At 46.3% G+C, this 7,365-nt stretch overlaps 2 non-coding genes and 18 pseudogenes across 2 annotated transcripts; all 20 read left to right on the forward strand.

Annotated features, from left to right (window-relative positions):
• The first annotated feature begins 831 nt into the window (after window positions 1-831).
• LOC136727103 (uncharacterized) lies at window positions 832-949 on the forward strand (annotated as a pseudogene).
• A 216-nt stretch (window positions 950-1,165) lies between these two features.
• Window positions 1,166-1,284, forward strand: LOC136726826 (uncharacterized; annotated as a pseudogene).
• Window positions 1,285-1,504: 220 nt separating this feature from the next.
• LOC136726721 (5S ribosomal RNA) lies at window positions 1,505-1,623 on the forward strand. Its single transcript, XR_010808227.1, has one exon. It is a non-coding gene; the product is annotated as a 5S ribosomal RNA (ribosomal RNA).
• Window positions 1,624-1,835: 212 nt separating this feature from the next.
• Window positions 1,836-1,954, forward strand: LOC136727263 (uncharacterized; annotated as a pseudogene).
• A 221-nt stretch (window positions 1,955-2,175) lies between these two features.
• LOC136727049 (uncharacterized) lies at window positions 2,176-2,294 on the forward strand (annotated as a pseudogene).
• A 221-nt stretch (window positions 2,295-2,515) lies between these two features.
• On the forward strand, window positions 2,516-2,634 carry LOC136727186 (uncharacterized; annotated as a pseudogene).
• Window positions 2,635-2,850: 216 nt separating this feature from the next.
• On the forward strand, window positions 2,851-2,969 carry LOC136727354 (uncharacterized; annotated as a pseudogene).
• A 220-nt stretch (window positions 2,970-3,189) lies between these two features.
• On the forward strand, window positions 3,190-3,308 carry LOC136727066 (uncharacterized; annotated as a pseudogene).
• Window positions 3,309-3,525: 217 nt separating this feature from the next.
• LOC136726691 (uncharacterized) lies at window positions 3,526-3,644 on the forward strand (annotated as a pseudogene).
• Window positions 3,645-3,867: 223 nt separating this feature from the next.
• Window positions 3,868-3,986, forward strand: LOC136726619 (uncharacterized; annotated as a pseudogene).
• Window positions 3,987-4,204: 218 nt separating this feature from the next.
• Window positions 4,205-4,323, forward strand: LOC136726589 (uncharacterized; annotated as a pseudogene).
• Window positions 4,324-4,540: 217 nt separating this feature from the next.
• On the forward strand, window positions 4,541-4,659 carry LOC136727325 (uncharacterized; annotated as a pseudogene).
• Window positions 4,660-4,873: 214 nt separating this feature from the next.
• Window positions 4,874-4,992, forward strand: LOC136726560 (uncharacterized; annotated as a pseudogene).
• A 214-nt stretch (window positions 4,993-5,206) lies between these two features.
• LOC136726816 (uncharacterized) lies at window positions 5,207-5,325 on the forward strand (annotated as a pseudogene).
• Window positions 5,326-5,536: 211 nt separating this feature from the next.
• On the forward strand, window positions 5,537-5,655 carry LOC136726746 (uncharacterized; annotated as a pseudogene).
• A 216-nt stretch (window positions 5,656-5,871) lies between these two features.
• On the forward strand, window positions 5,872-5,990 carry LOC136727346 (uncharacterized; annotated as a pseudogene).
• Window positions 5,991-6,195: 205 nt separating this feature from the next.
• LOC136726802 (uncharacterized) lies at window positions 6,196-6,314 on the forward strand (annotated as a pseudogene).
• A 216-nt stretch (window positions 6,315-6,530) lies between these two features.
• On the forward strand, window positions 6,531-6,649 carry LOC136726648 (5S ribosomal RNA). Its single transcript, XR_010808221.1, has one exon. It is a non-coding gene; the product is annotated as a 5S ribosomal RNA (ribosomal RNA).
• A 209-nt stretch (window positions 6,650-6,858) lies between these two features.
• Window positions 6,859-6,977, forward strand: LOC136726594 (uncharacterized; annotated as a pseudogene).
• Window positions 6,978-7,198: 221 nt separating this feature from the next.
• Window positions 7,199-7,317, forward strand: LOC136727246 (uncharacterized; annotated as a pseudogene).
• Window positions 7,318-7,365: the final 48 nt, after the last annotated feature.

The following is a 7,365-nucleotide window of genomic DNA, read 5'->3' on the forward strand; positions in this document are numbered from 1 at the left end:
CCACTGGGTACCACTCATCTCCACTACAAATAGGAAAAAGAGGTGAGACATTCAGATGGTAGAGTCAGAATTTGGCGTAAACAGAATGAGAACATGGATCCATCATGTCTTGTTACCACTGTGCAGGCTGGTGGTGGTGGTGTAATGGTGTGGGGGATGTCTTCTTGGCACACTTTAGGCCCCTTAGTGCCAATTGGGCATCGTTTAAATGCTACGGCCTACCTGAGCATTGTTTCTGACCATGTCCATCCCTTTTTGACCACCATGTACCCATCCTCTGATGGCTACTTCCAGCAGGATAATGCACCATGTCACAAAGGTCGAATCATTTCAAATTGGTTTCTCGAACATGACAATGAGTTCACTGTACTAAACTGGCCCCCACAGTCACCAGATCTCAACCCAATAGAGCATCTTTGGGATGTGGTGGAACGGGAGCTTCGTGCCCTGGATGTGCATCCCACAAATCTCCATCAACTGCAAGATGCTATCCTATCAATATGGGCCAACATTTCTAAAGAATGCTTTCAGCACCTTGTTGAATCAATGCCACGTAGAATTAAAGCAGTTCTGAAGGCGAAAGGGGGTCAAACACAGTATTAGTATGGTGTTCCTAATAATCCTTTAGGTGAGTTCATCGTAGCTCTTAATACTCTCTTTCTGTCTGGAGGAGATATAATTGAAGTATTGTACACGTACCCGGCTACTTTCAACACCCTTTGCTGCACTGATATTTTTCCCTCCATTTTTTTTTTTTTTTTTTTTTTTTTTGCTGGAAGTTCCGTCAATACCCGCCAGCCTTTAAGAGACATCATGCAGCCAGGCCTCTTGGCTTGCGGCCACACCGTCCTGAACGCGCCCGATCTCGTAAGATCTCGGGAGCTAACGGGGCAGGGCCTGGTCAGTACTTGGATGGGTGACCTCCTGGAAATACCAGGTGCTGCAAGCTTTTTACGTCTCCTGGGTAACTTCATCATAGCTCTTAATACTCTCTTTCAGTCTGTAGGAGATATTATTGAAGAATTGTACACGTACCCGGCTACTTTCAAAACCCTTTGCTGCACTGATATTTTTCCCTCCATTTTTCTTTTTTCTTTTTTTTTTTGCTGGAAGTTCCATCAATACCCGCCAGCCTTAAAGAGACATCATGCAGCCGGGCCTCTCGGCTTTCGGCCACACCGTCCTGAACGCGCATGATATCGTCAGATCTCGGAAGCTAAACGGGGCAGGACCTGGTCAGTACTTGAATGTGAGACCTCCTGGAAATACCAGGTGCTGCAAGCTTTTACGTCTCCTGGGTAACTTTATCGTAGCTCTTAATACTCTCTTTCAGTCTGCAGGAGATATAATTGAAGAATTGTACACGTACCCGGCTACTTTCAACACCCTTTCCTGCACTGATATTTTTCCCTCCATTTTTCTATTTTTTTTTTTTTTTTTTTTTGCTGGAAGTTCCGTCAATACCCGCCAACCTTTAAGAGACATCATGCAGCCAGGCCTTTCGGCTTGTGGCCACACCGTCCTGAATGCGCCCGATCTCGTCAGATCTCGGAAGCTAAACGGGGCAGGGCCTGGTCAGTACTTGGATGGGAGACCTCCTAGAAATACCAGGTGCTGCAAGCTTTTTACGTCTCCTGGGTAACTTCATCGTAGCTCTTAATACTCTCTTTCTGTCTCCATAAGATAGAATTGAAGAATTAAACACGTACCCGGCTACTTTCATCACCCTTTCCTGCACTGATATTTTTCCCTCCATTTTTCTATTTTTTTTTTTTGCTGGAAATTCCGTCAATACCCGCCAGCCTTTAAGAGACATCATGCAGCCAGGCATCTCGGCTTGCGGCCACACCATCCTGAACGCGCCCGATCTCGTCAGATCTCGGAAGCTAAACGGGGCAGGACCTGATCAGTACATGAATGTGAGACCTCCTGGAAATACCTGGTGCTGCAAGCTTTTACGTCTCCTGGGTAACTTTATCGTAGCTCTTAATACTCTCTATCTGTCTGGAGGAGATATAATTGAAGTATTGTACACGTACCCAGCTACTGTCAACACCCTTTGCTGCACTGATATTTTTCCATCCATTTTTCTTTTTTTTTTTTTTTTTTTTTTTTGCTGGAAGTTCCGTCAATACCCGCCAACCTTTAAGAGACATCATGCAGCCAGGCCTCTCGGCTTGCGGCCACACCGTCCTGAATGCGCCTGATCTCGTCAGATCTCGGAAGCTAAACGGGGCAGAGCCTGGTCAGTACTTGGATGGGAGACCTCCTAGAAATACCAGGTGCTGCAAGCCTTTTACGTCTCCTGGGTAACTTCATCGTAGCTCTTTATACTCTCTTTCTGTCTCCAGGAGATATAATTGAAGAATTGTACACGTACCCGGCTACTTTCAACACCCTTTCCTGCACTGATATTTTTCCCTCCATTTTTCTATTTATTAATTTTTTATTTTTTGCTGGAAGTTCCGTCAATACCCGCCAGCCTTTAAGAGACATCATGCAGCCCGGCCTCTTGGCTTCCGGCCACACCGTCCTGAACACGCCCGATCTCGTCAGATCTCGGAAGCTAAACGGGGCAGGGCCTCGTCAGTACTTGGATGGGAGACCTCCTGGAAATACCAGGTGCTGCAAGCTTTTTACGTCTCCTGGGTAACTTCATCATAGCTCTTAATACTCTCTTTCAGTCTGTAGGAGATATTATTGAAGAATTGTACACGTACCCGGCTACTTTCAAAACCCTTTGCTGCACTGATATTTTTCCCTCCATTTTTCTTTTTTCTTTTTTTTTTTGCTGGCAGTTCCGTCAATACCCGCAAGCCTTTAAGAGACATCATGCAGCCAGGCAGCTCGGCTTGCGGCCACACCGTCCTGAACGCGCCCGATCTCGTCAGATCTCGGAATTTAAACGGGGCAGGGCCTGGTCAGTACTTTTATGGGTGACCTTCTGGAAATACGAGGTGCTGCAAACTTTTTACGTCTCCTGGGTAACATCATCGTAGCTCTTAATTCTCTCTTTCTGTCTGGAGGTGATATAATTGAAGAATTGTACACGTACCCGGCTACTTTCAACAGCCTTTGCTGCACTGATATTTTTCCCTGCATTTTTCTTTTTTTTTTTTTTTTTTTTTTGCTGGAAGTTCCGTCAATACCCGCCAGCCTTTAAGAGACATCATGCAGCCAGGCGTCTCGGCTTGCGGCCACACCATCCTGAACGCGCCCGATCTCGTCAGATCTCGGAAGCTAAACGGGGCAGGACCTGGTCAGTACTTGAATGTGAGACCTCCTGGAAATACCTGGTGCTGCAAGCTTTTACGTCTCCTGGGTAACTTCATCGTAGCTCTTAATACTCTCTTTCTGTCTGGAGGAGATATAATTGAAGTATTGTACACGTACCCGGCTACTTTCAACACCCATTGCTGCACTGATATTTTTCCCTCCATTTTTCTATTTTTTTTTATTTTTTTTCATTGATGTTCCGTCAATACCCGCCAGCCTTTTAGAGACATCATGCAGCCAGGCGTCTCGGCTTGTGGCCACACCGTCCTGAATGCGACCGATCTCGTCAGATCTCGGAAGCTAAACTGGGCAGGGCCTGGTCATTACTTGAATGTGAGACCTTCTGGAAATTCCAGGCGCTGCAAGCTTTTTTCGTCACCTGGGGAACTTCGTCGTAGCTTTTAATACTCTCTTTCTGTCTGGAGGAAATTTAATTGAAGAATTGTACACGTACCTGGCTACTTTCAACACCCTTTGCGGCACTGATTTTTTTCCCTCCGTTTTTCTTTTTTTCTTTTTTTTTTTTTATTTGCTGGAAGTTCCGTCAATACCCGCCAGCCTTTAAGAGACATCATGCAGCCAGGCCTCTTGGCTTGCGGCCACACCGTCCTAAACGCCTCCAATCTCGTCAGATCTCGGAAGCTAAACGGGGCAGGGCCTGGTCAGTACTTGGATTGTTGACCTCCTGGAAATACCAGGTGCTGCAAGCTTTTTACGTCTCCTGGGTAACTTCATTGTAGCTCTTAATACTCTCTTTCTGTCTGGAGGAGATATAATTGAAGTATTGTACACGTACCTGGCAACTTTCAACACCCTTTGCTGCACTAATATTTTTGCCTCCATTTTTCTTTTTCTTTTTTTTTTTTCTGCTGGAAGTTCCGTCAATACCCGCCAACCTTTAAGAGACATCATGCAGCCAGGCGTCTCGGCTTGTGGCCACACCGTCCTGAATGCGACCGATCTCGTCAGATCTCGGAAGCTAAACGGGGCAGTGCCTGGTCTGTACTTGGATGGGTGAACTCCAGGAAATACCAGGTGCTGCAAGCTTTTTACTTCTCCTGGGTAACTTTATCGTAGCTCTTAATACTCTCTTTCTGTCTGGAGGAGATATAATTGAAGTATTGTACACGTACCCGGCAACTTTCAACACCCTTTGCTGCACTGATATTTTTCCCTCCATTTTTCTTTTTTCTTTTTTTTTTTTGCTGGAAGTTCCGTCAATACCCTCCAGCCTTTAAGAGACATCATGCAGCCAGGCTGCTTGGCTTGCGGCCACACCGTCCTGAACGCGGTCGATCTCATCAGATCTCGGAAGCTAAACGGTGCAGGGCCTCGTCAGTACTTGGATGGGTGACCTCCTGGAAATACCAGGTGCTGCAAGCTTTTTCGTCTCCTGGGTAACTTCATCGTAGCTCTTAATACTCTCTTTCTGTCTGGAGGAGATATAATTGAAGTATTGTACACGTACCCGGCTACTTTCAACACCCTTTGCTGCACTGATATTTTTCCCTCCATTTTTCTTTTTTCATTTTTTTTTGCTGGAAGTTCTGTCAATACCCTCCAGCCATTTAGAGACATCATGCAGCCAGGCCTCTTGGCTTGCGGCCACACAGTCCTGAACGCGCCCGATCTCGTCAGACCTTGGAAACTAAACGGGCCAGGGCCTGGTTAGTACTTGGATGGGTGACCTTCTGGAAATACCAGGTGATGCAAGCTTTTTACGTATCCTGTGTAACTTCATCGTAGCTCTTAATACTCTCTTTCAGTCTGGAGGAGATATAATTGAAGAATTGTACACGTACCCGGCTACTTTTAACACCCTTTGCTGCACTGATATTTTTCCCTCCGTTTTTCTTTTTTTTTTTTTTTTGCTGGAAGTTCCATCAATACCCTCCAGCCTTTAAGAGACATCATACAGCCAGGCCTCTTGGCTTGCAACCACACCGTCCTGAACGCGCCCCATCTCGTCAGATCTCGGAAGCTAAACGGGGCAGGGCCTGGTCATTACTTGAATGTGGGACCTCCTGGAAATACCTGGTTCTGCAAGCTTTTTACGTCTCCTGGGTAACTTTATCGTAGCTCTTAATACTCTCTTTCTGTCTGGAGGAGATATAATTGAAGTATTGTACACGTACCTGGCTACTTTCAACATCCTTTGCTGCACTGATATTTTTCCCTCCGTTTTTTTTTTTTTTTTTTTGCTGGAAGTTCCGTCAATACCCGCCAACCATTAAGAGACATCATGCAGCCAGGCCTCTCGGCTTGTGTCCACACCGTCCTGAACGTGCTCGATCTCGTCAGATCGCGTAAGCTGAACGGGGCAGGTCCTGGTCAGTACTTGGATGGGTGACCTCCTGGAAATACCAGGTGCTGCAAGCTTTATACGTCTCTTGGGTAACTTCATCGTAGCTCGTAATACTCTCTTTCAGTCTGGAGGAGATATAATTGAAGAATTGTACACGTACCCGGCTACTTTCAACACCCTTTGCTGCACTGATATTTTTCCCTCCATTTTTCTTTTTTCTTTTTTTTTTTGCCGGAAGTTCCGTCAATACCCTCCAGCCTTTAAGAGACATCATGCAGCCAGCTCTCTAGGCTTGCGGTCACACTGACCTGAACGTGCCCGATCTTGTCAGATCTCGGAAGCTAAACGGGGCAGGGCCTGGTCAATACTTGGATGGGAGACCTCCTGGAAATACCTGGTGCTGCAAGCTTTTTAGTCTCCTGAGTAACTTCATTGTAGCTCTTAATACTCTCTTTCTGTCTGGAGGTGTTATAATTGAGGATTTGTACACGTACCCGGCTACTTTCAACACCATTTGCTGCACTGGTATTTTTCCCTCCATTTTTCTTTTTTTTGCTGGAAGTTCCATCAATACCCGCCAGCCTTTAAGAGACATCATGCAGCCAGGCTTTTTGGCTTGCGGCCACACCGTCCTGAACGCGCCCGATCTTGTCAGATCTAGGAAGCAAAACGTGGCAGGACCTGGTCAGTATTTGGATTGGTGACCTCCTGGAAAAACTAGGTACTGCAAGCTTTTTACGTCTCCTGGGTAACTTCATCGTAGCTCTTAATACTCTCTTTCTGTCAGGAGAAGATACAATTGAAGAAATGTACACGTACCCGGCAACTTTCAACACCCTTTGCTGCACTGATATTTTTCCCTCCATTTTTCTTTTTTCTTTTTTTTATTGCTGGAAGGTCCGTCAAAACCCGCCCGCCTTTAAGAGACTTAATGCTGCCAGGCCTCTCGGCTTGCGGCCACGCCGTCCTGAACGCGACCGATCTCATCAGATCTCGGAAGCTAAACAGGGCAGGGCCTGGTCAGTACTTGGATGGGTGACCTCCTGGAAATACCAGGTGCTGCAAGCTTTATACGTCTCCTGGGTAACATCATCGTAGATCTTAATACTCTCTTTCTGTCTGGAGGAGATATAATTGAAGAAATGTACACGTACCCGGCTACTTTCAACACCCTTTGGTGAACTGATATTTTTCCCTCCATTTTTCTTTTTTTATTTGCTGGAAGTTCCGTCAACACCCGTCAGCCTTTAAGAGACATCATGCAGCCAGGCCTCTCGGCTTGCGGCTACACCGTCCTGGACGCACCCCGTCTCGTCAGATCTCGGAAGCTAAACGGGGCATGGCCTGGTCAGTACTTGGATGGGAGATCTCCTAGAAATACCAGGTGCTGCAAGCTTTTTACGTCTCCTGGGTAACTTCATCGTAGCTCTTAATACTCTCTTTCTGTCTGGAGGAGATATAATTGAAGAATTGTACACGTTCCCGGCTACTTTCAACACCCTTTCCTGCACTGTTATTTTTCCCTCCATTTTTTTATTTTTTTATTTTTTATTTTTTGCTGGAAATTCCGTCAATACCCGCCAGCCTTTAAGAGACATCATGCAGCCAGGCATCTCGGCTTGCGGCTACACCGTCCTGAACGTGCCCGATCTCGTCAGACCTTGGAAACTAAACGGGCCAGGGCCTGGTTAGTACTTGGATGGGTGACCTCCAGGAAATACCAGGTGATGCAAGCTTTTTACGTCTCCTGGGTAACTTCATCGTAGCTCTTAATACTCTTTATC

This window comes from Amia ocellicauda, unplaced genomic scaffold, assembly GCF_036373705.1.
Source record: "Amia ocellicauda isolate fAmiCal2 unplaced genomic scaffold, fAmiCal2.hap1 HAP1_SCAFFOLD_26, whole genome shotgun sequence".
NCBI classification, from domain to species: domain Eukaryota; kingdom Metazoa; phylum Chordata; class Actinopteri; order Amiiformes; family Amiidae; genus Amia; species Amia ocellicauda.